Source organism: Chamaea fasciata, unplaced genomic scaffold, assembly GCF_029207755.1.
Source record: "Chamaea fasciata isolate MVZ Bird 193981 ecotype frontalis unplaced genomic scaffold, bChaFas1.0.hap1 SCAF_10, whole genome shotgun sequence".
In the NCBI taxonomy this organism is placed as follows: domain Eukaryota; kingdom Metazoa; phylum Chordata; class Aves; order Passeriformes; family Sylviidae; genus Chamaea; species Chamaea fasciata.
The window spans coordinates 22,543,579-22,564,761 of NW_027094095.1; the positions used below are offsets into that span (position 1 = coordinate 22,543,579).

Sequence of the window (21,183 nt, forward strand, 5' to 3'; positions counted from 1 at the left end):
GCAAGACCTCAAAATCCCGTTTACCCCAGAAGGGACACTGGAGCAGGAAGGGCCCATCTCTGGCAGTTCCCAGGTCAGTAGGAAGTGCAGCAAAAGGGGACCAGTCTTGACCATAAACCTGCTGCCTTGGGCACTTTTCTTTCTCCCACCCAGGCTGGCCACTGTCACCCTGTGGGAGACAGGATGCTTCCTCCTGTCCTCTGCACTGGGAACCACTCTTCCCATCATGCACCCACCATGCTGGCCCCCTCCCAAGGCAGTGCTGGGTGGCTGGGTCCTCTGCACCTGGCTGCTGAGACACCTTCCAGCTCCACAGGCTGCTGGATAGCCTGGCGCAGGCGATGCCATGCGGGCAAACTGTGACAGCTGGGGCATCCCTGCTGGGGGGAATGGGCAGCAGGGTCTGAGTTGTCTTGCAATGTTCCCAACAACTCCTGGAGCCCATGAGCCCAAAGGGCACCAATGCTGCTGGGGCCAAGGGTGACACAGGGTGGACAGAGACCTCAGCTTGTCCTTCAGCCTCTGTGCCTGTCCCTGCACATCCAGCATCCCCTGACTGGCAGCCTTCCCTGAGCAAACAAAGCGAATGCTGCCATCACCCCGCTCCTGGCTGTGGCCACTCACCGTCCAGGAGAGAAGAGGAGCGGCATGCACAGCAATACAGGGAAAAAAGCCAATTTCATCTTTATTAGAAGGAGATTTCTCTTTTAGTAATAAGCACACTTCAAATAATTAGCGTGTTTTACGTAATAATGAAATTATGGAAATGCAGGCCACTTATTCAAACAAGTCACCATTACCATATTTTTAAATATTAGACTTAATTAGAGTTTATCACTTCAGAGAAGTACGAGGAGTGGAGATTTTTTTCCTTTACAAAAAAAATCCTCATAAAGTGTTTATTAAGAGCGGGTAAGAAGGGGATAATGATCTGTTTGGAAATTAAGGCAATCAAACATTTAATGCTCTGCACTCCTGTAGGCAAAAGCATTCAAATGAGTCAATTATACATCCATTATCCAGGCACGATTAAACAAGGCAGGACGGGGAATTTGTCCTCCGCATCATGCGATTGTCGCGAGGACTTATGTCCACTTAAAGGCAGCTAATAAAACACTAAACTTGGGAAGAAGAGGAAAAGAGGACTGAGCCAAGGGAAGAAAAGGGAAGAGAGGCAGCAGGTCAGCAGGACTGCAGAGGGGTGAGGGTGGGAGGTGGGTAGGGATGGAGCTGTGTCTACATCCCAGCCCTTCATAAATCAAAGTAATTAAGTTAACATGAAAATCAACTTCACCATCCCGTTAAATTACAGCATTTGCATATTAGGACTCAAATGAAGTAGGTAGCAGGCAAGGGGGCTGGGAGGGGAGGAGGAAGTGGGGGGGGTCAGGGGAGAGGGATGGGGAGGACCATGCACCAAAAAGGGAACCATTTATTACAGTGAATAACTAATTTCAGAATTTATAGCGCTGGATTTTCGTTCCTTTGCCATTTATATTACAGAAGGAAATTAAGGGGCGGGCAGGAGGCTGGCTGGACATCTTTCTGCGTTATTGCTTGTCTGCCATTTGCAAATCATTATTAATTGTGGCCCGTGTCGCTGGTGCAGCAGGGCAGGGTGCCTGGACAGCCAGAGCAGACACACATATCTCTTCATCAGGACCCCAGCCGCTAGCCCTGGAGAGCCAATTACCCCTCCCTGATTGGTATCAGATAAGGAGGGAATTTTTACAAATTAGGGAATAAATAGAATTTCCACACGTGAAGCAGGGAGGGCTTGAGAGGCAGTAATGAAAAACGATACATCACCATCAGCCAGACAACCCTATTCATACGCCGATGCATTACACTCACTACTCATAATCCCACCGAGTGACAGACAACCGCCGAGCCGGCCGAGCCGGAGGGGAGCACATCCCGATGGCCGGCCCGCTCCGGAGCACGGTCTCCAGCCACCGGCGCCCTTGTGGCAGGCCAGGGAGGTCTCCGTTCCACCAGCCCCATGGCGCAGCCTCTGCCGTGACCTCGAGGGCTGCACACAGCCTGCACGGTGCTCAGGGCAGTGGGGACAGACCTCCCGGCACAGGAGCCAACCCTGCTCTGGAGCCCAGCATGACAAGCCTCCAAACTCAGCCTCAAGTTTGGTGGTTAAAGTCACCTAGCTGAATCCAAGCCTCTCACCAGTCTCCCACATCTCTGTGGGTAAAGCACATCTTCCCCAAGATTATGCAATCCAAACTGTAACCTGAAGAAGACTGCTCCCTCCCTTGGTGGCTCATGGCAGCATCCTGCTGTTACAGGATCCTTACCTGATTTCTGAATTGTACTTGTCTTTTTGTACTCTTCAGCCCCAAATCAGCCCCCGCAGCTCTCAGCTTTGTTGCTCAGCCAGTCCTGGGTACCCCAGAGCAGTAAAATCCCTGTGTCACCTTGTGAGCAGCGCTAAGCTCAAAAATACCACAGGAGCAAAGGATGTTCTCCTATATGGCTTTGCTTCATTAAGAATGGGCTCAGGACTGGATATCTCCATTTCCACTAAGCTGCTGAGGCAGCCCCAGCATCAACCTTTGCTCAGGGCAGACCCCAGAGCAACCAGCTGCCTGTGTCCCCCACAGCAGCACACCCACTTCAAGACCGTAGCAGCTCCCTGTGGCAGCACAGTCCTTTTCCTGAGCTGTGACAGTGCTGGATGGCCCTGGGAAAAGAGCAGACATCCAGCTAACGGGGCCTGGCATGTGGCTGGCCTCAGCAAGAGCAAATCCTGGAAGTGCAGAGACCCCGCTGACATTCGCGAGCCCAGTTTGCTCTGTGCTCCCCAGCGCCGGAGCCGCGCGCCTCCGCGCCTGTAATTAGCTCTCCCTTATGACAAGCACGTCACTAAACAAAATGCTCGGCAGATCAATCTTGCCTGTAAGTCACGCAGCCTTTAATTTATTCAGCATACAATGTCGCTCCACCGCTGGCTTCCTGTAATTTATACCGTACACTGTCGTGTATTATTTAACTCGTCTGAGTGTTTTACAGCTCCCCTCAAAGTCGCCATGCAAAATAAAGTCACGGCGGGGCACTGGCAAGGTGCAGGAAGGATGCGAGCTGCCCTCTGCTGATCCAGGACCCCTGGCCTGGCTCAGGGACAAGGTGATGGTGACAAGTTGCTGCAGAAGTTGGTGGCTCAGGACCCTCCTTGTGGGTGGGAATGAGAACGGAAGACAGATCCCCACAGGAGTCCAATAAACTGCAGACTCCAATGCTTTCCTCCTCCTTAGAGGAGGAAAGAATGCTGGCAGAGGGGAGAGGGCAGCAGGACTCTTGTCTGTCCCTGAAAGCAGAAGGGAGGTCGTACCCCAAAACTGGGGTAATGACTGGGGTTAGACTGGGCTGAGAGGTGGCCAGTAGCAGGTGCAGCTGCTCTGAGCAGCTCATCAAGAGCTTGTCTTTGGCCGTGCAGCTGAATGGAAACAGTCAGTGATGTAGAGCTGGATATCCTCCGCAGGGAAGGTTAAAACCTCTGTTCAGTGTAAAGTTGCCATATCTAAGCACTTATGATCATGATATTTATGGCTAGTTTATTCCAGGCTGTTAAAGGCAGCAGTAGTTATCCACAGATAAAGGGAATTCGACTCCCTTGACACCTTTTCTCCCTGCAGTGAAGGCATGCCTGGCCAGAGCTGGGTGCTCGTGGTGTTGTAACTCATCTGATGGTCCCTGCCAGAGGCAGTACGGGGACCAGACATGCAGATGCTTGGCATGGCAGGGATGTTTCTCCTGTGTGGCAGTTGTGGGCACAGACATGGGAGATGCTGTCTCCCTGCCCCTGACTGATGCTGCTGGGGCCAGGCGGTCCCTGGGCTGCAGGGAGCAGTTTGGTTTGACCTCCACCACTGGTGTTGGCTCTGTTCCACATCCAGCTCCTGACACCCAGTCCCACCACTGAGATTGGGACCCTCATTAGGGAGAAATTTCAAGGCAGAGATGAGTGAGTTTATATAGCTGAGTTTCTCCTGCCTGAGTGACATGAGATGTCAGAGAAAGGAAATAAAAGGCAAGAATGCAATTCCAGTGCTGCCAAGAGTGTGTCGCAAGTCCTAATGGAAAGTTCTCCTGCTCTTTAAAGCTTGGTCAGATGGCCTAGTTATTGCTTTAAAAGGACCAAGAATCAAACTGCGAAGCTGCACTCGAAGCCTTCAAATAAAGCGAGCTGTGTTTCTGCAAGTCCGGCGAGGCAGAGGCAGGCGATTACACAGAGGAGGGCAGGTCTCTCTATCTTGGAGGGAGACCTACCTATTTTTAAACATTAGCTCTAAATCAGCAGCTCACCTCTTTGTCTAACCCAAACCCTCTCTCGCCTTCTGGAGGAGAGATCAAACACCAGCCCTGCTGCCATTGTTTCTCTCCCAGCGAGATGGATGCGGGACTGTAATCTTCCTACAAAGCTGCATGCTTCAAAGGTATCAAAAGTGCTTATTAAAAGTCCTGGGAAAGTAATTTAATAACATTGCAAAAGGCTGGAAAAAATCAGCGCTGGCAGCTCAAAATATAACCTGGCAAAGGAGATGGCCCCCTGTTCAACATGACAATCTATGGGCAGCTGCACACAGGGCCAGGGTGCTTGGGCACACAGACCTGCTACCTCCCTGGGCTGTGCCTGCTCTGGGCATGTCTGGTCTCCTGTCAGGGAGACAGCCAGGTGAGCCGGAGTGTGGGGGACTCTGTGAGGCCACATGGGACTGTGTCCCCACCAAGGGCTTTGCTGGGCCAGAGATGTCCTCATGTGGTGTGGACAGAGTGCATCTGTCTGCCCTGGCTCTGCTCCCCTTGTTGAGCTGGAGAGCCCTGCACTGTCCCAGAGGCAGGATTTCAGGCTTGCCCCTGGAAAATAAAAACCACTCTGTGGCTTTTCCAGCCATCTCAGCAGCTGATGGAGCAGCAGCTTTGTTGCAAGGCTTGCCCAGACTGCTGGGCTGGAAAGAGCCACCTGCAAAGTGGATGTGTGACAGTCCTTACCTGGCGCAGACGGGGACATCAGGCAGACCTGCAAAGCCGTGTAAGAGAGCCGTGTGTTGTGTGAGACAGACCTGCACATCTCTGCCGGGATGGGCAGCACACGTGCCTTCCCAGGAGCACATACAGGAAGCAGGCACGTGCTCACAGCCACAGCAGCATGAGGGCTGCGCTCCTCTGTATCGCCCCGAGCCAGCCCCTGCTCACAACTTCAGGCAACGCACAGGACCCTGGGGCTGCATCCCATCTGAATGGTGCAGGCTCCCGTGGAAAGGGGCAGGGGATGGAAATTAACACTCCAGCCTCCGTCTCATCCTGCCCATTAGCGGGGCTGTTTTACTCCGGATCATTAAATATGTATATCTTATTACACGCCTTGTTACAGTATTGAGCTCTATTGACTGATAATAAATTCCAAGCATCATCCTGGTCATAAATTTATCTGGAGATGATGAAGACTCAATAATCTAGTCATGCAGATAATATGATAGGGCCTTAAAAAAGATCATTACATTATATGCCAAAATTAAAAGTGAAATACACTTTATTAACACTGTTTCCACACTTGGGGCCATTACTTGTTATATCCCCTCTTGCCCTCCCACCCACCTGCATAGCATGCCTCAGGTCAGCCAGAAAATGCAAGACAAGTCAGAGCTGCCACAGCTCTACCCGAGCAGGGACTTGGCAGAAGGGTACAGGGGGCGGGGCAGGTGGCACAGATGGGATGTCCCAGCTTGACTCCAAAGATGCTGGGTCCTGCCTGGCACAGCATTGCTGCCCTGCCCGTTGGGCCGTGGCTCCTGAGCATCCAGGTATTTCAACAAACCCCTACCTGATGGGGCCTGCAGGCCCTGGCTGCGGTCATTGGGACAAAAGACAGCCTTGTGTCCCACATCCAGAAGAAAAAAACAACTTTCTGCAGCTTCAGGTCTTCTGAAAAAGCTGCCTACCCACTGGGGTTAACTCAACAGCTTCTCTGCCACAGGCTTGGGCAAGCTGCAGAGCCAAGACAGGGGACCCCGCTCATGCCTGGCCATGCTGCAGTGTGGTACAGAGAGGGGTGTAGCAGAAATGGGGATGTGGGTGCAGTGGGTGACCCCTCTGAGAGGAGGGTGCCTGGCAGGCTCCGAGTACCCCAGTGCCAGTCTCATCGAGCTGTCCCTTGGCGAGAAGGTGAGGGCTGAGCAGTTCCCAACCACCTGCCCCAGGGCCTGGGGTTGGCCCCCTCCTTCCGCTGGCCTTCCAAAGACATTCTTCTCCTTTAATAAGAAGGTCACAGCCATTTAAACTCCTCTGATGACGGCAGGTGGCTCGTGCCCTCCTGCCTGGCAGGGCTGGCCTGGCCATGCTCCCGCCTGCAGATCAATGGCACACATAAAGTTGAAAGCATCCCCACCCCAGCCCCCCTTCCTTCAGCCACCTTCCTCTCCAGACACGCAAGGTGACAAGTGCTGGGGGGCCCACGGATCAATGCTGCGACACGGATCGGCTGCCGAGAAAAACCAATTGCAGATCAGATGGAAACCGACTTCTTCTTGTATCTGCCCGGCTCTCTCAGGGATAGATTGGCTAGAGAAATCCGATGGTGAGAAGAGACAAAGGGGGAGGTGATGGGGAGAGGGGGAAAGGGCTGATAATGCTCCTGCCGCGGCTCTAATCTGTGACAGCCCGGGGATTTGCTGAAAACCATTATCACACTGCTCTCCCTTCTCTTGTCCCTGATAAAGCCTCGGCTAATCTGTTTGTTGCAGGTATTGAACAATGCATTTAGCGAAACAAGGGGTGTGTGTGCCCACCGAGCACATTTTTTTCCCCTACACCTCCGGCCTCACTGAGAGGCGACGGGGGAGCAGGGACGTTTAGGGTGCAGAGCTGGTGTGCAGCATGGGCTGAAGTGTCATGCCGGGCACGGCAAACATCTCTGCCGACTGCCCTTCGCGAGTTTTGTAAGCGTTTTTCTAGGCACTGTCTTCCACCTTTGAAACGCAATCGCGGAGGGCGATGAGTGGAAGCCCTGGCGAGGCAGCAGTGCCCTGCCAATCCCAGCAGGAATTCCACCGCAGCCGAGCGCACTCCCAGCCGCACTCCCACCGGGCTCAGCAGCCGAGACGGGGAGAGTCAGGGACTCCGTGCCCCGGGAACAGCTCCTGGGCCGCTCATCTGCTGGAGTTTGGCTCGGCTAGTGCCTGCCTGTCCCGCTGCTGACCTCATCCCTCCCCTTTGTGAGAGGCGCTCTCTCCGGGGAGGAGAGATAATTCAGTGGCTGTGAAAGCCCAGACCTGGGGCTCCCTCAGCCGCCTGTTACAAACAGTTCTAGTGGAACATTAATTATAGTAATTTAGCCGTGGAACACTAACTGCAGCCAGTGCAATAGCATTCAGTACATTAGTGGCTATAACCCACTCCTTAAAAAAGACATTTGGTTACTGACAGCTGATAAAATGAGTTGTGAAGCATAACCAAAGGGAAAAAAAAAATAACCAGAAGTGTGCTGGGAGCGAGCTGTGGGGTGGGAGGGTGGGGGACAGCACCCCAGAGGGTACTGGGGGTCACAGGAGGTGCAGGTGAAGGGGCGGGAGGTGTCGGGGGGCGGCAACAGGCACCCTTCTGCCCGGCACATGGCCCACGGGCCAGCGGGCTCCCCACGCCTCTGGCAGGGCGAGGCGAGGCGGGGGCACGGCGGCGACTCGGCAGTATGTCAAACAGAAGGACATTTCCTTCTATCTCCCAGCCGCCGCCCCAGGGCACAATCCACCTACATTCAATCTTTACTCCACTACACATGTTTCCTTTCCAGCCTCGGATTATTTTTTATCATCAAATTACTGTGGTGATAAGATGGAGTAGATGTGATAGCGAGCAGAGCGTCTGTCCTCCCCTCTTTCCCCCGCCTCTCGCAGCATTCCTGCTTCCTCCACCACCCCCAGCTTCCTGCCCTGAGCAGGCAGGGTGGTATCCAAATATCAGGGGGTGAGGAGAAACCTCCTCTGCAGCCGCTGGCTGGGACCAACCCGTGGCTGACAGAGTGCCTGGGTGGAGGCAGGCTGCAGGTGGCCATCAAGCTGTCTGGGAGAACTTGCAGGTGCCCTGTCGTGGTGTGGACCCTGCCAGCAGCCGGAGCCCAGCATCCGCTCCCCACTGCTCTGCCACAGCAGCCTGACTCCCTCGGAGCACCCAATGCCCCAGCCTGGCACCAGAGGTGTAACAGCACAGTGACACCGGCGAGGCAGCAGGGATGCAGGGAGCCCTGGTGCAGGGGTGGCCAGGAAAAGTACAGCCATGCTGTTACCAGCCCAAGAAGCGCTGCAAGGCCCTGCTGTGATGAATCCTCCCCTTCTCCTTGTTTACTCCAGTCTGCAACAAATGAGTCCCTGTCTGTCCAGGGATAGCTCATCTGGAGGAATGCTCTTTCAGACCTCTCCCTCTAATCCCTATTAATTTAAATAATGCTTGCCCACTCTTCTCAAACTATTTATTATTTATCAGGTTTGTTTATTTGTAGCTAACAGGTAGCGCTCAGCATGCGTCCCCGGCACAGGGACAGGGGCTGTTCATCACACTGGCTCCCCTGCCATCCACCATCCGTCAATTACTCCTGCTTCCTTTAATTAGTAATGAGGACTAATATCTCTGCCTGGGATGGTGGCTGAAGCGGAACTTCCCTCCGGTGGCATCCGAGCAGCACAAGGGAAGGGATGAAAAATAAATAACTGCACCAGGCTGTGGCTGCTGTTCTGACTGAGTAGGGGTGCTCGCCAAACCCACACACCCCTTCACAGAGAGGGTCTGGTTCCCTGTACACCAGAGGCTCCTACCCAGAAGGGCAGGAGGTGATGTCTGCCAGGTGCTGATCCACGGGTGCCCTTTCCTGCACAGCAGGGCCATCCCAAACCACAAGGGAGCCCCTGCTGAGTCCCAGATGCTGAACTCTGCATGGGTATCAGCAAGGGGAAGCCTAAATTAAATGCCTATTAGAGCCTCTGGCCTCGTCTGGCAGGCCCGGGGAGCTCTGTATCAGAACATGCCATCCAGAGGCAGCCTAATAGCGAAGGCAGCACATGATATAAATGGAGCCCCTTTGATTTATTGACTGGGAGAAGTTTTTACACGATAGCCCATTAAGACGGACGGCTCTGTTTACTGCCAGGCCATCTAGCTATAGGGACCCTGCACTGGATGGTGTGTTTTGCTATTGCTCTTCAGGCAGACATCTCATTAAGGGGAACAGCATATGGAGCTCTTTGGATCTATACTTCACGAGTCCTGAGGGAGGCTTTTACCATTTTTAATAAGCGGGCAAGGTTAGCAAACCTGCAACGCAGTGACCTCCCCTCCCTGTGCGATGGATCTCCCTGAATCGCAGAGAGCTGGACTCACCGGGCGCATGTGGGACTCCACAAATCACCTCCCCACTGCCGGCCAGGGAAACCAGCTGGGAGGGCATGGACAAGGCAACACCACAGGCAAAATGGGATGGCAGCCATGCATGGCTCAGCCAAACACACTGGGGGCAGGCAGCTTGGTGAGCAGAGGTGTGGAGTGTGCCCCTGCCCACCATGCTGGTCAGGGTGATGGGCATCACATGGGTGACTCAGCTGGCAAAGGTGCTTTAAGGAGAGAGTGTTAACATGATAGCCCACAGTGAAGGAAACAAAACCTCCAGCTGGATGTTGAGGGGGGATTATTCCATATTCAGTAACATGGCTGTTTAGGAGAACAAGTAATCTCTGACAAAGACCTCCGGCTCTTCTCCAATCTGATAAAGCCTTGCAGCCTACAGGCAAGATGGTCCCTGCAGGGACCGCCACGGATGAATGCCATGGGCTGGAGCTGCTAAGGCAGGAGGAGGATCAGGAAAGCAGGCATGTGGGGTGAGCCACCATGGTGGACACGCTGCAAACAGCTCACCTAAAACACTCGTCCAAAGCAGAAGGGCTTGTGCAAGGTTTGGGTGTTACTGCTCAGGCACCTCTTACACCCGCAGGGACAGTAGCACAGACACATGGCCTCAAGGCAGTGGTGACACAAGCTAATACCAGAGCTCCCACCATATCCTCCTGGCCTAGGTACACAGCTGTTTGCCCATTCACTCCCCAGCAACAGCTATCTGGCTCTTGCCCATCAGCCAGACCTCAAACCCGTTTTCCACTCTTGTAGTACCAGCTGAGCACTATAATCAACACCAATCACTGGCATTTAACTTAGGCATCCAAAATTCACACCAGGGAAAAACTATCAGAAAAGGAGGGAACTGAGAATGTGATTGTTTCCTTTCAAGAAGTCTGCTTAACTCTGGTTGGGAAAGAGGGAAGGCAACAAAGGACAAACGGACAGACATGGTAGCATACTTGGGCTGCTTCCCAGCAATTCTCTCACAAACAGTCTCAGCATCTTTGAAATGAAATTTTGTAGGCGATTAGCTCACAATGTGAACTTAATTGCTTTTGGTATTTAAAAAGACCCATTAAATTAAATGGCCGAGATATTGAGGCTTAAGCAGTGGCTGCTTCTAATGCACAGTAACTACCAGTCTCATTATGGGAATGCCACATCCAGCGGCAGAATGCACAGACCCATGTGACGTGAGTGGTGCGGATCGAATGCTTCCTCCCTGCTCACACTCTGTGGGTGAGAGGATCTTCAACAGCAGTGAGAGGATGGCTAAGAGCAAGGCTGGCATGGAGCAGCAGCATGCCAAGCTCTCAGTTCACCAAACCTTCCTTGCTGGACAAGACAAGCCAGATCTTGTCTGGAAGCCAAGGGAATATCGGGCTCCTTCAGCTTGACAAGAGGAGCAGCTGGACTGGCACAGTGCCACACTGCAGGACATGTAAGTCCTGCTCTTCCAGGACATGAAGGTGATCTCCACCAATCCACTTTGATTACTGTTCCTTGGGGATCCCACAGCACTTGCACTGCTCACACTTGGAGTGCACCGGATGCACAGCTCCCACGGGTGACTATGAAGTGATGGGAGCTTGGTTGGTACCATTTATCCCCACAGACAGCCCCAAGGCTGGTACCTTGCACCTCTTTATGACAGTGCTGTGCAAAGGAGCTCTCTTTCACCACAGGACTGGCAGCACTGCCCCTGCTTTGCATTTAGTGCCACAACACAGCAGTGCTTTCACCTTACTTTACTTGTTTGTTTAAATTATTTACACTCCTTAGATGCAAGATTGCTCTCCAAAAGGAGCATCCTTTTGGCTGCTGCAGCTTTAAAATGACTTGCATCCATCACTCAATCGCTTTCAGGTCAAACACACGCTCCTGACTTAATGACCACATTTCCGCAGCAACAAATCTGTCACCGCTGTTTGTTTAAAGCCAACAATCTGTAGGAGCACTGTGTGCAAGGATTGAATTAACTCAGCATCCGAATGACTGTGGTGCCAGATCATTCAAATTGCACCTTTCCTGAGATCTTCCAGCAATGTTAATTAATGTTCCTTGGGTGATGTGCAACATGCTGCAGTGCACAGGGTTACTGGAGATAGCAAAGCCCTGTAAGCCTAGAGACATGGGAGCCGTGTTCCTGGCTGCCCAGACCCCAGGAGTACATGGGGGATGTGTGTTGCAAACAAGGAGGGGCTGGCAGCTTCCCCTTGCTCTGATAAGACCTACCATGATTTTCCCCAAAATTTAGTGATTCAGCTGAGACATTCCATGCTGGACATTTAACTCACACTGAGTTATTTTCCCAGGAAATTCCAGCCCAAACCATTAATACATTGCCATCAAGAAGAATGTCAAGAATGTCACTATTTCCCTTAAATTCCAGTTACTTGCCAGCACAAGGTTTTTTCATATGTACCCTAATGTTTCCAAACAAAGCCTTGAAGTCTGTTGGGAAGGTGATTTTGGGAACCCGGAATGTTGTGGATTTCCCATCAGAATTAAGCCAGCTTTGGGCAAAGACAGCTGCATGTGGCCCTAGGCAGCTGCACGTGTGCTGACACCCATCCCAGTGCTGGCCCCTGCTTCCAGCTGCTGCAACCCCCCCTGGCACCCACTCTACACACCTGCGTGGGAAGTGGGGACCCAGCTCTCCGGGTGCTCCATGACTTCCCCAGGAAGTGCGAGGGAGGAAACTGTTTCATTGAAACGCTTGCACCAACAAGAGCTGGAGTCAAGGGACAGACAAGTAGGAGGAAGCAGTGATGGGGAACTAGTGGGGCTGGTGGTGGGAGCAGCTGAGATGATAGCAGGACATGGGGGAAGGGACTGGGACAAGAAAACAAGGACAAAGAGCTGGTATGTGGATGGAGAGGCAGACTGAGCTTGGCAAGATGTACAGAGAAGGAAGGAAGGAGTGAGATTCAATCCAACACCAAACCACCTAGGTCTGCTGCTACCATCCACAGCCTCCAGCTACTCCAGCCCTTGCCCACCAGCAAGTCCTTGGCACAAAGTCCCCATCCCAAGTCTCTGGCCATGATCCTCCCTGTTTTGTCTGGGGCATTCACATCTCTATGGACCAGAACTGGGGTCCAATGAGGGGTCATAACCTGGAGAGCTGGAGCCCTCCCCCAGCCTCCACCTGTCTTGCTGCAGTTAATTGGGCTGCTCTAATCTCTACCTGCCATTGATTTAAATTCAGCTCCAATTTTCTTCTCTGACCTTCTCTCCTCCAGACCCTGCTCACAAACAGAACACAAATCCTCAAACATTCTCTTCATTTTTCCCTGCAATATTCCAGCATGCCCCAGTCCCAGGATGGGGAAGGTGGTAACGGGTGCCTGTTTGAACCTAGACACACACACAGGGATGGGCATGCAGCTGCCTGCAGAGCCCTTCCCTAGGGCACACTCACACCAGCTCCAGCATGGAAATGGAAGTGGTGATGCTCTGATATCCAAATGGCAAGAGAAAAGCATGATAAGGGGACTTCCAGATGGTTTCCTGGAAAGGACAGCTGCCCTTTTTCTAGGAGCCTGTGAATCCAAGGAGGGCATGTGGGAGTGCTCCTGACTGTGCCCAGGTCTCAGCTGCAGGTTTTGCATCCAGCACCCATCCCACTGGGGATATCTTCTGCTCACCTGAAAAGTGATCCCTTTGTGCTGAGCCCCAGCCCTCGGTGGGCTGGGATGTTCCAAAGGCAAGTGTAAGGAGATGGGCCAGCCAAGAGATAGGGGAAGGCCTCTTCTTTGCTGTGTCTCTGGGGCCATTGATCAGGCACAGAGACCAGGAGCACCTGCTCCCAGCTCTGTTATGCCCCTGGTGTTCTGTGCCGTGATCTGGAAGGGGAGCCAACCACTCGGAAGCAGTTAAAATCATGTTACAGTGTGCTGGTGCAGACAAGCAGGGGAGGTGAGGGTCCAAGACAGTGCCTTGGAGATGTCCCTTACAGAGAGACACTGCCAGCACCATGAGGAATGGGGGAGGACCTGCCAGGGGGGTTCAGGATGGGAAAAGCATCATCCCATAACGCCCACACCTTCCTGGCCCCAAAATGGATGGAAAACCTCTGCCAAGGCTCCTTTCCCAAGAAATCCTGGATGCTAAATTTCAGAGCTCCTGGGGTCCTTTTCCTGGCAACAATTCACTATGTAAAGAGGCTGGATATTTATAATTATGCTCAAAGTGGCCACTTTGAAAATCTATATATCTCTAGGCTCCCTGTACATCATAATGTCAAATCTGTGAATGGAGGCATCCATCAGAGGCCTCACATCACAGACCTCGGAGCTGTGATAAACACTCGGGAAATGCTCGCTGAACCCCGTGTCCCACTGCTGCCTTCTGGGCAAGAGACTTGGTCTTTGGGGGGTGCCCCCATGGTGACTCCCCCAGGAGGAATGTCCCTGAGTGTTCCTGAGTCACTGCTCCCAGACAGGGATGGGAATGAGGTCTGAGTTCCTCTAACCCAAATCCTTTCCTTCTGACCCTTGGTGTCCTCCAGGAAGGGGAGCTTTCCTTCAGGTGGGACCATCCAAGCCATCACCCCATTTCCACACTGCGGGCACACGGTTTGAAAAAGGCAGCTTCCAACTCTCTGTGTCAGTGAAAGCCTCACTGCTGGAAGGGTGGTGAGTTACAGGAATAATATACACCCTTCAAAAGCCAGCTCCACTATTGGTCATCAGATCCCCACCTCTTGGCCCCATCAACCCCAGGATATCCTAAGTCTGACTGAGAAAGACTAAGTCAGTGACAAATGGCTCAGTCCCCATTCTCAGCAGCAAAAACAATGCAGGGAGCTGAGCTCTCTTCTCTGGTACAAGCATAAGGATTGATCCCAACGTTACACTCCAGCTTGTCGCCCCATCATGCCCACAGAGAGTTTCTATGGCATTTTTGCCAGTGTGAGAACACGAAGCCCCGCTCTTTGAGCCACCTCCTTGAGAAGTGGGGCCAGTGCCCTGCCAGCGAGATGCCTGCTGGAGAACAGGAATGCCCCTCTCTGCCGACAGCATGGTGAGAGGACGCACAGCCTTTGCTGATGCTTTGCCCAGGCTGTTTTTAAAAATTTATTACTCTGTTGCAACATGAAAAATAAGACAGAGAAGTAATCATTAGTATAACTATAACTCCCCGTGCAATAGTCCCACTTGTAAATTGAGATTTATGATTGCAGCTGCCGATATTTTAGAGGCCGGAGCAGGCAGCGGTGGCAGTACAGCCCAGCTACACGCTGCCCCACCGCAGTTACAGTTTATCACAATCTGCAGAGATTATTGCAATGAATAATACACAACAGGCTGGCAGTGAAGAACTATTCCCGATCAAACGCTTCTGTAAACAACTGAATAAATAATATTGCTCAGCCCCTCTTTAGAGCCCTCAGAGGCACAGGGAAATCTCTCATTACTCAGCAAGAGAGGCAGCGTGGGGCTTGGAGATGCCATGAGGAAGGGATGCAATGACTCTGGGCAGGCACTGGACATGCCAGGTATGGGCACTTGTCAAGCAGACAACTCTCTCATTTTCTGTCAGAAAAGGAGGCTGAGACACTGAAAAGACCTGCTCATGGACCCCACGGTTCCACATGCAGCCATGAATAATTTGCTTGGACAGACTAAGGAATGCAAGCTCAGAGAGGTATTGCTGTCCTCTCTTCTGCTTGGCAAGGCTTTTGCTGACTTCTGATATTGAATTGGCAGCAGGTAAAGAGCAGGTTGTGGGGCAGCCTGGCCCGCAGGCAGCCGAACCCCATCCACAGCAGGGATGGGACATTTGGGACTGAGCCCACCGGCAGTGGGGCTCCATGCGCTCCCTGAAATGTCACTAAGTAATGCAATGTGATCAGGGTTGTGTGCCAACAGCTGCAGAAAGGGCATTTTTTACACAGCTTGGAAGGATAAAGTTCAGCTCCACGGTGCCCCAGGCCCTCCTACCACAGTGAGCTCTGGCTCGGTTGCCACACTGTGCTGCCACAGGTATCAGGTCTGCAGAAACTCTCACCCAGAGGGGGAGCAGGGACGACTCATCCCTTTCCTAGCACCTATCATGCAGAGGTGGGGATGCTCTCCAAATGTTTTTATTTGCTCTCCAAATGTCTACTCTCAAAATAGAGTCAGCACAGGAGGAGGGACTTGAAGGGAGCTAATGAAGAGCCATAATCCTTTTTGTGCTATAAACCAGCCCTGCAGCAGCTCTCCAATGTTTCAGATCCTTCATACTATGCTCTTCACGTGCCCATGTGCCTCAGCCCAGACACCTGCAGGCAGGGAACACCCCTCTGCATCTGTGTCCTGCCTGCTCCAGGACCAGACTCTCACCTGTGTCCTCCCTACAGGCTCTACCCACAGCTGGGTCCTGGGGAAAGGCAAGAGGAGCAAAGCAGGAAAGTTTGCATCCCCGCATCCACTGCTCTACAGTGCCTGTATGTGCAGCAATCAGCTCCAATTAATCCCCCCTCAGCTTGGCCCGCCCGCTTCATTACCTCCCCTTGATGAGAACCATCAGTGGGGCCTGTAGGATTTTGCTAATTAGCCTCACTTCGTTTATCATTTCCATTTTCTCCAAGAGACGCTTGGCTTGCTGGGCGACAGCTTCATCTCCTGCTGAAACAATGCGGCCCCTTCTGTGCCTGTCTCACTTAGCGCTGTCACCGCAGCCATTATGAAATTGGGGTTTCATTTACACACTAATTAAACATTACAGCTTGTTCACAATTACAACATGAGGATGAGGAGGTAACTAATTACTTAAGAAATGAGCTAACATTTATCTCTGATTCTTCCCCCCCCAGCCCACCACCCTCCTCTCCAATCAAGATTAGAAATTGTTGTTGGATGGCAGCAGCCCAGCAGGCCCCTGCCCATCTCTGCGTGTGCCTCATCCCTGTTAGGGGGCTGCACTGAGACCCTGGCCTGGGGACAATCCATCAACCCCTAATTGCAGCCAGGATTATGGGGGGCTGTGACAGTGGTGTGTGGCACTGTGCCAAATGGGCTGCACAGGGATGAATTGTGATGCTAGGGATGCACCCGTCCTACCTAGATCTGCCCAGCAATGAGGTGTCCCTGGGACAGCCCAGCCACAGTGGTGACAGGCACTGAGGTATTCCCTAGGCATCAACTTCCAGGCTCTTGCCCATTGGGTGAAGGCCTGGCTCTGCACAGAGGCCAGGGATGCCAACACACCCTCCATGTCTCTGCTGATGGGCAACTCATCCTGAAAAGACATTTTCTTCAGGGAGGAATTAACATTTAAAACTGAGAACCATTAGAGTAAATAAACCAGGCTGTCACTCAGATCAAAAGGCAATGCAAAGTGTGGGCTTGGGACAAAATGGGCCCTGGGGAGCAGGCAAGGAGAGAAAGGGGCAGGCATCCCTTCGTTCATCCTTACAGATGGGGTGGATGAGACGGGCAGGCCAGCACCTCGTGTTCAGCCCAGCAGGGCTGGGTGCTGTCACCAAGAGAGCAACAGCCTCCTTCCATGGGCAGCATGGGGCTGCCATGTGCTGCTGCTGCAGGCCAGCAGTCCCTTTGGTCCTCACCTCCCTGCAGTGCATGCATGTGGCAGAGGCTGCATGCAGCGACCAGAGAGCTAGGCATGGGTTAGAAGACAGTGGAGATGGATGACAGTGACCAGGATCATCTTGAGATGGATGCATGGCTGCCTGCAAGGCAGCTAGCCACCTGATGGGAGACAGGCTGGAGAGGCCAGATGCTGCTGTAGTGCCTGAACACTGCTGCAGGCTCTGGGAAAAGGATCCACAGTTTTCAAAACACAAGAGGCTCCCCCCACAAACAGCCCTAAGCACTGGAAATGCTTTCAGAAAAAAAACATCTAGTTCAGCACCAGACAATTAAGGTTCTTTTGCAACTCTTAACCCATGATTTTGAGACAAAGAATTTGGTGCTGGCATAATTTGAACTGCTAATTGCTTTCCTGATCCGTAGTCAGTGAACTGATCACGTTCCCTGTCTGGGGTAAATTCAGAGCCGCTCTCCAGGGGGAAAGGGATGCGCTCTTCTTCCCTCTGAGCAGCTTAAAAAATAATGATCAGGAAACAGTTAAGCAAAAGGGGGGGTGAACTGATGGTTTAAAAAAAAGAAAACTCACACCACTTTATAATAATAGAAACAACTCATTCCCATAGTTTTTATCCTTCCTGTCTTTAGCCCACAAAAAAAAAAAAAAAAAAAAAAAAAAAAAAAAAAAAAAAAAAAAAAAAAAGAAACCCTGAGCTAAACTACTGACACTGGCTGGGAGCTTAGAACTGCCGCATCAAACAGAGCCCTTGAATCTCCTGAACATAATTGTGCTGCCCTCTAACCTCAACCTTCAATCAGTGCAGTGTAACTATCTCATTTTAGCCTACAGGACACACCCCTCTGCTAACTAGCAGCCATATTCTTCTCATTAGGAGACTGCTCTGGATGGGAGCGCGGAGGCAAAGCTGGCGTCTCTCCTTTTCTCTCCCTCTCTGCTTCTCTCGGCTGTTATGTATGTACTTTCAGACAGGGAGAGCATGAGCAGAGGGCTTTGTGGGTGCTGGAGATGACCCAGCTTCCAAGCTCTAAGACTCCTGGGTATGCACACAGAGCTAAATCAGTAGTTCTTGGCTGAAAGCACACAGGACGGGAGACGGGACCTGGCCCGGCACCCCCAGCATCGGGCAGTTGGCAGCTAAGGACTGGAGTGGGCTTCCTGGCAAGGTAGTGTTGCAGTGCTCTCCTTAGGGCAAAGGGCTGGGGGTCCTGCTGTCTGCAGGCTCACCCCATCCACAGAACCCCTGGGGAAAGGCTCTTGAGGTGGCAGTGCCAGGGCACAGGTCTCCTTCCCTCTGGGGCCTGGCTGAGGGGTGGCAGCAGGCAGGGAGATGCATGCCTTGGGAAGCTAAGGCAACCAGCAGCACCAGTGCCATGCCTGCTGCTGAGGTGGGCAGGAGACAAGGGGCAATGCAAGGCTGGTGCACTGCAGGAGGGTCTGTGCAGAGGCAGCCCCTCCGGCACCGTGGATGCTACCCCTGCACATCACAAACCTGCAAGTAATTAACAGCGAGACTAATTATAGTGGGAAAAGTGACCCAGGACTACCAGGCACTCTCCGTCACTGGGGGATTTGGATTGCATCTCTGGGTAGGGGTATTCCGTGGTTAAAAATCAGCTCTGTGCCATGGGGGCATGAGGAAGGACAGCTCTGCAGTCCACCCAGCACAGCAGCCCAGCCAGCTGATCCTGCTGCATCCCTGGGCCATCAACTGGCCAAAAACTCATAGGAGTTCTTGAGCCCCTCCTTCATGCCATTTCTTCAGAGACCTCCAAGCACACAGGGCAGACATGTCAGACTACAGTACTGAACATGGAATCTTTGTCCCAGCAGCATGGACTAGGACACTCACCCTTAGCAGTGACCATGACTCTTCCCTCCTGCCTCCTCTCCAGGTCCTGTACACTGGCAGCCCAGTTCAGGGCCCAGGCTGGGAGAAGCTGCTTGGGGTCTTCTGTGTTAGAAGAATGCAGCTTCCAAGCTGGAGCAGGATTGCTCACGACTCTTGGGAACAGATGGAAACACTGACATCCCAGTGCAGCCCACTGTGGGTCTCTCTCGCAGAATCAAGAACAAGCCAGAACTTGGGTGAGGATGATTAATGGCACAGCTGGGATCAACCTGTGCAGTGGCAGCTTCACCTTTGGGAAGAGCCTCCAGCTATGGAGGATATGAGCAGATCTCCTCTGATCCCACTGCAGACCCATGAAAAGAGCAAGGCCACGCTGGGAAAGGCAACAGTTTGGCTGGTGCAGCTCTCCCCTCTGGCCAGTGTCCTTTGCCCTAGGATTTCAAAATATTAGCAACTTGGGAGTGAGGGAATTACACTGATTTGTGTAAGGACAGGGAAAAACACAGCACTGGACAGACTTTTGATGTGTCAATGCCCATCTTCCCCACCCAGCAGCATCTTCCCCATCCAGGCCTTGTCCCTAGATCCTCTGCTAAGCTGTTTCAGCTATTAACACACTCTCAGTTCGTTATCTTAAACAGACCATTCAGGACATGGGGCCACGATCCTGAAACCAATTAATGTGATCCTTTGATTTCAGGGGAGAATGAAGAGGGGACTGTCAGCACCACAGCGAGGCAGGAGTTACGGGTCAGAGCCTAACAGCATAGAGGTGCCCCTTAGCTCTTCACAAGAGGCAGGGGTGGTGAGCAGCAGCCAAACCTGGCTTCTGTCAGAGCCCTTCTCTACATCCTCAACCCTGGCCTACTGCCACTTCCCAGGCTCGGGATAGAGCAAAGGAAAGCAGCATCATGGCACTTAATGGGGGTCCTGATGCCGAAAAAGCCACTGCTGCCCTATGCCTGGGTCAGGGCTGCCAAGAGGAAAGCAGTGGGGGTACCACATTTCAGTGCTCATCCCGGCACAGCTGCACATGGCACAGAGGAAGCTCCCCTCTGCCATGGTGGGAATGGCCACGGTCTTGCCAGTGCTCAGGCTTAAGGTTCCAGGCACCACCCTGGAGTGGCAGGGGCAGTATCATCCTGCAGCCCCCAAAACTTTCCCCTTTCTTTCTTTTTCTTTCTTTCTTTCTTTCTTTCTTTCTTTCTTTCTTTCTTTCTTTCTTTCTTTCTTTCTTTCTTTCTTTCTTTCTTTCTTTCTTTCTTTTCTTGCTTAGCTGTTTTTTTAAAGCAGAAGTTATCTTAGCGAAGTCTTTTGGGGGAGGTGGAAAGAGAGTAGGAAGTCAAAGAGAATCGTCTTGCTAGTCAAAGCCTTTAACAACTATTTTTAATATCAGGCAGAGGAGCAGGATTTTGAAATGAAACAGACAGTGCCTCTTTGATGGGCAAGCTACAGATCTTGAAACAAGGTCCATTCCCTCCTCCTTCACTAACTAACAGCCATATTTCTCTCATTAAAGACAATCTGGCCGTATTTTCAAACTTCTTAACAAGCCGATCACCGTAATTTGAGATTTCTATTATCCATGCTCCTATTACAACAGTCTTTTAAGCAGCCAGCTTTTTTTTTTTTTTTTTTTGCTTTCTTTCCCTGACTTTGTCTCTCCCCTCAAACTGCCATTAGTGGTAATGACGTGCAGGAAACGAGCGCCAAGAACCACTTTTTCCCCCCCTCTTCTTTTTGGTATTAGGTTGTGTGAGGGGAGAAATAAGGAATAAAATAAAAAGCAAAATGAAGTTTGGTTATCTCTTATCTGGAGTTTGGCTTTTAATCCACCCAGGAGTGCAAAGGAAGCCAATGCAGTACCTTATCTCCCCCGTCGATCATGGACCCCCTCCCCAAAGACCCCCATCTCTCTACCCTTCCCAAAGGTGCCTGGTCCTGGCCCCCTCCCTGCCCCATTAGTCCTTTACTGGGCTCTGCCAGATGGATGCAATTTGCATAATATCACCAGTGGAGGCTGGCAGATCAACTGGGGTCAGGCTCTGACATCTCCAGCACAGTCTATCTCCAAGTGCTAATTTGGACTGCATTGATCTCTCTTTCTGATTTCTTTGTCATTTACGTCTGCCACGGTTTGACAGGAGATACAGAGACAGACAAGAAGGGAAAAAGAAGGAGGGGGGAAAGAAGAGAAGAGAAACAAAGATTGTAGTTACAGATGTCTTTAAGGGAAAAAACAGATTAGTCCAAGGACTCCTCTGAGGGTCGCAGCTTTGAAACATCCTAATTATCCTATTCTTATGAATTCCTGTACAGACTTCGAGGGGGGTCTTATCAGGGAACTCAGGGGAATGAAAACTTGTTAAATTGTGGTGGAG

General features: G+C 52.0%; 1 protein-coding gene and 1 long non-coding RNA gene across 3 annotated transcripts in view; one reads left to right on the top strand and one right to left on the bottom strand.

The window, feature by feature from the left end:
• ERI3 (ERI1 exoribonuclease family member 3) overlaps nt 1–21,183 on the bottom strand; it is a 131,230-nt gene that overhangs the window by 7,109 nt on the left and 102,938 nt on the right. The gene's annotated exons all lie outside the window — the stretch shown is intronic.
• LOC136294947 (uncharacterized) lies at nt 18,852–20,598 on the top strand. The gene is made up of 2 exons (XR_010722548.1): nt 18,852–19,038; nt 19,503–20,598. It is a non-coding gene; the product is annotated as an uncharacterized lncRNA (long non-coding RNA).